Below are 4,917 nucleotides of genomic sequence, written 5' to 3' on the forward strand. Positions count from 1 at the left end.
TCCACCAAGGCAAAAAGAGTTATGCTCTTTTTGCAAAAATAAATAAATTGCCCCCTCCCATCTCGTCTTCAAGGTCCACTCTTCAGCACTGCCTGCACGATTCTTTGTCCGGGTAGTCCTCGACGTGCGACCGCAATTGAGCTAAGCAAGACAGTTGTTCAGTGAGTTTGGCTCCATTTTACAACCTCTTTTGCCCTAGTTGTTAAGTGGATTGCCCTAGTTATAAAGTTAGTCACGCGGTCATGAAGTGAATTTGGCTTCCCCCTTGTCTTTGCTTGTCAGAAGGTCACAAAAGGAGATCATGTGACACACACACACACACACACACACCCCAGGACACGGCAACCGTCCTAAGTACGTGCCAGTTGCCCAGTGTCTGAATTTGACCAAATGAATGATTGTAAGTCAAGGACCAGGGCTTTTTTTGTCATAGAACGCTCAGAACGGAGTTCTGGCACCTTTTTTAGATGGAACCTTATAGGGTAGGCAAGGTGGGTTGTATGACATGTGTGAGTTCCAGCACCTTTTTCTTTTACAAAAAAAAGCACTGTCAAGGACTACCTATGTTCCTGTTCCTACTTAATGCACCTCTGATTTCGATTGCTTTGTGTTTCTTTCTTAGTGCGTTTCGAGAAGAAGGCAGATAGCGAGCTAAGGCACTATTCCCTGGAAGGAGAAACCCACATTCCCGGCGTTTTGGGGTCTCGCGTCATTTTTCTTCTGCAACAATGGGAACAACTCTGGTCCAACATCTTAAGAATTAAATATGGGTTGTTTGGTAATGTACTAGTATTTTATATTTAAGTCTGGAAGTTTTTAAGAAGAGATTGGACAACCATTTGTCTGAAATGGTATAGGGTTTCATGCCTAAGTAGGGTGTTGGGCTAGATGACCTCCAAGGTACCTTACAACTCTGTTATTCTATTCTATTCTATTCTATTCTATTCTATTCTATTCTATTCTATTCTATTCTATTCTATTCTATTCTATTCTATTCTATTCTATTCTATTCTATTCATAAAAATTCCCATCTCATCTATATGGGTGGTATTTTAAAAAAAATGCCCATTCAGGAGAATGGATTCTCTTAATGACCGTACAGATCATTTAATGTTCATGTAATTTGATTCACAACTGCATTGGTTCACTAACAACTACGTTAAATGGTCATAAAACTGAGTCAGGTCAGGAGGTTGGCCCGCTTAATGCATTTTCTTAAGAAAAATGGAAAATCTACATAAATGCTTATGGAAAATTTAAGCCAATAACACTCAAGATGGCGATCTATGGGATCAAGTTCCGTGATCATTAGCAATGTTGGGAACTGATCTAAATCTCGGGAGAAGAGCAGATCGGGAAAGACAGAAAAAGATACCATTCCGGTTTGTAATGTAGATATTCCTCTCTCCCTACATGCATGTCTCACCGGAGAAGGAGATGCCAAGAAGCTTCAACATGAATGCAACGTGGCTCAGAAGTTAAAGCTGGAGGACAGCTTGCCAGATGCTTACCGACTGGATGTGGAGCACAAATTTCACTGCACTCAGAGTCCAATGTACAATCACAAGGTAAAGAGGTGCTAACCACAGAAAGGGATGCCAGGGGATTGGCTGGAAGTTGGGTGTGAAGACAGACAATGGTGGGAAGACATCATGGAATGGGATGCTGAGAAGCCACCTGGATGAGGTTCAGCCCTTACAGGTAGACACGACCAGGACATTAATTCTACCGCAAAGCTGAAACTACTTTTACTGAGAGCGGTTGCAACCACAGACTCTTGCAAGTCTGACTGTGCGATACTCCTCCCCTTCTTATACTTAGGTGAGTTAAGGGGTTGTCTGTCTGAGCCTCATTGAAGATTTGCTTCATTCCTCATTGCTTTGGAGATCTTGCATATCTCCAACTAGGTCAGGGGTAGGCAACTTTGGCTCTTTTATGACTCGTGAACTTCAAACTCCAGCCAGCTCAGGAATTCTGGGAGTTGAAAAAAGAGCCAAGGTTGCCTACCCCGGATCTAGGTCATCTTCATTATTCTCTACAACGGGTGACTAGGACCTGGTACAACTACCATAATCCAGGATTTCCTCCAAGATTCTTCTTGGAACAGCAGTTGTTACCAGGGAAGACGCTAAATGCTCAACCTGTCACCTTTCTCCAGGTCCACTTGCACCATGAAGACACGGCAACCCAGCTGCAGTCCCGCTTGGAGGCTAACTACGGGAAACACTGGGATGAAACCAACAATATGAGGAAGGTGATCATCAGCCAGATGTTCAAAAATCATTCCCAGGCCACTCTGAGGAGCTACTTCATGGAGGTAGGAATAGCAGGACTGAACGTTGTCACATGTTTGGGGTGGGCTTGGGTGGTGTTGGAAGGCGATTGGGCAAGTTAGACCAGGATCTCCACTTGAGCATCAGCCACGAACCTACTCTGCAAGGTCACGGGGACGATCAAGCCAGAGGAGGCCCCTACAGAGAAGGCTTTGGGGCAGCTGTTGTGTCCCTCCAGCCTTCCTCACAAAGTGACAGCTCTACCAAAGGCTCTCTTGGAAACCACCTTGAGCTTTCTGCAAGGTCAGCTGCAGCATCCTGGGTCACGTGTGCACCATTTGCAAAATTCCCCAACTGGCCTCCAAGAAGCAAAATCAATGGGGGAAGCTGAATTCACTGTGAAACCATTTAAGAGCTGAAGGGCTTCGCTAAACAAGAGGGGCAAAGAAGGCTGTGAAATCAAGTGTGATTCAGTTAACAAATAGCTTGCTTGGTTATAAGTCAAGGCTTATCTGTAGCCACCGTCGCGTTGCATTCTTTTCCTATAACACGGGCACAACTCATTTTTCCTTCTAGTTCACGATTCAAGTGCCCGAAAAGAATCTGGATTACAGGACCCGGCTGCAGCATTCTAGTTCTTTCCGCCACTCTCCGGAAAGCAGCACCAGTCTCAAGGTGCATTATAACAACCGCATCCCTTTTATAGCTGACCTTCAGTGGAGAAATATTTCTAGCCGTTTGCTGAAGAAGTGGGAAGGTAAGATTCAGTCACATGCATATCCTGAAAGTCTCATGCCGATGGTGATGCTTTTTTTTTACTGGAAAAAAATAATAATAATAAAGGACCAGCCTCAGAGGTCAATCGAGAAAAAAACATTTCAATTGTTTATATTTATATAGTGTTGCTTTACAAACATACATTCAAGAATCAAACCAAGATAAACTTTACAAAAACATGTATTTGAGATGGGCGGCTATAGAAATTGAATTAGATAGCTAGATAACTAGATAAGATAGATAGATAGATAGATAGATAGATAGATAGATAGATAGATAGATAGATAGATAGATAGATAGATAGATAGACAGACAGACAGACAGAGATATGATATAGATTAGATAGATGATGGGGCAAATAGATGGGGAAGAAATGGAGGTAGTGACAGATTTTATTTTCCTGGGCTCCAAGATCACTGCAGATGGGGACTGTAGTCAAGAAATTAAAAGACGCTTGCTCCTAGGGAGGAAAGCCATGGCAAATCTAGACAGCACACTAAAAAGCAGAGACATCACCCTGTCAACAAAAGTGCGTATAGTCAAGGCTATGGTCTTCCCAGTTGCAATGTATGGCAGTGAAAGTTGGACCATAAGAAAGGCTGAGCGCAAAAGAATTGAGGCCTTTGAACTCTGCTGCTGGAGAAGACTCCTGCGAGTCCCTTGGACTGCAAGGCGATCAAACCGGTCAGTCCTAGAGGAGATCAACCCTGACTGCTCTTTAGAAGGCCAGATCCTGAAGCTAAAACTCAAACACTTTGGCCACCTAATGAGGAGGAAGGACTCACTGGAGAAGAGCCTAATGCTGGGAAAGATTGAGGGCAATAGAAGAAGGGGACGACAGAGAATGAGGTGGCTGGATGGAGTCCCTGAAGCAGTTAGGCGTGAGCTTAACTGGACTCCAGAAGATGGTAGAGGACAGGAAGGCCTGGAGGAACATTGTCCATAGGGTCGCGATGGGTCGGACACGACTTCGCAACTAACAACAACAGATAGATGATAGATTAGATATAGATTGATATAGATGACATAGATTAGAGATAGATAGATAGACAAGATAGATAGATAAGATAGATATAGATTAGATAGATTATAGATTATAGATTGATATAGATGATATAGATTAGAGATAGATAGACAAGATAGATAAGATAGATATACATGATATAGATTAGATAGATATAGATGATATAGATTAGATAAATGATATAGATAGATAGATAGATAGATAGATAGATAGATAGATAGATAGACAGATAGACAAACAGACAGTTAGATAGATAGAAGATAGACAAACTAAAAAAATCTAAAACAATTAATGCACATTTATTTTAAAAAGACCATTCAAGCTCCTTATTTTTCACAGAAATATGGAAGATTGTGCATTAAGTGGCTCCCTTTGCATGGGAAAAGTTAAGTGAGGCATATAAAGAACCAGTTGGAGTGACTGAAAAATAAATAAACCTAAAGGGCGGCTTTCAGAAATAAAGTTTTCTCTCTTCTTTATAGGTACATTCAATATGGACACACCCTGGCTTTATCTGTACGCCACCCACAAATTCCACCAGTTCCAGCGTTCAGCTTTCTTCACCACTGTTGAATTAACTGTCGGCAAAGCTTTTGTTGTCAAGGGTTTAATCCTGGAGCTCTTTTGTAAAGACAACGATGCTGAGAAAGAAGGCAGGATTGAGATCCGCACGCCAACAACCACATATCTGAGAGTTAGTTCCTTCCTCTTGGCTGCCTCTTTTGATTCCCAATTTTTCAGCTGCAATTGTAGAGTGGAGCGTTGCCAAGTAGCCACTGTGACACTATTCCGAATATAAAAGTATCGGGTGAAGTGCTTGAATTGCAGAGCAGTTAACAAACC

General features: G+C 42.3%; 1 long non-coding RNA gene across 1 annotated transcript; it reads left to right on the forward strand.

The window, feature by feature from the left end:
- The first annotated feature begins 2,288 nt into the window (after positions 1-2,288).
- On the forward strand, positions 2,289-4,577 carry LOC308674112. The gene is made up of 3 exons (XR_014027807.1): positions 2,289-2,317; positions 2,850-3,030; positions 4,557-4,577. It is a non-coding gene; the product is annotated as an uncharacterized lncRNA (long non-coding RNA).
- Positions 4,578-4,917: the final 340 nt, after the last annotated feature.

The sequence above is a fragment of the Vipera berus genome, assembly GCF_964194415.1.
Source record: "Vipera berus genome assembly, chromosome: 13".
NCBI classification, from domain to species: domain Eukaryota; kingdom Metazoa; phylum Chordata; class Lepidosauria; order Squamata; family Viperidae; genus Vipera; species Vipera berus.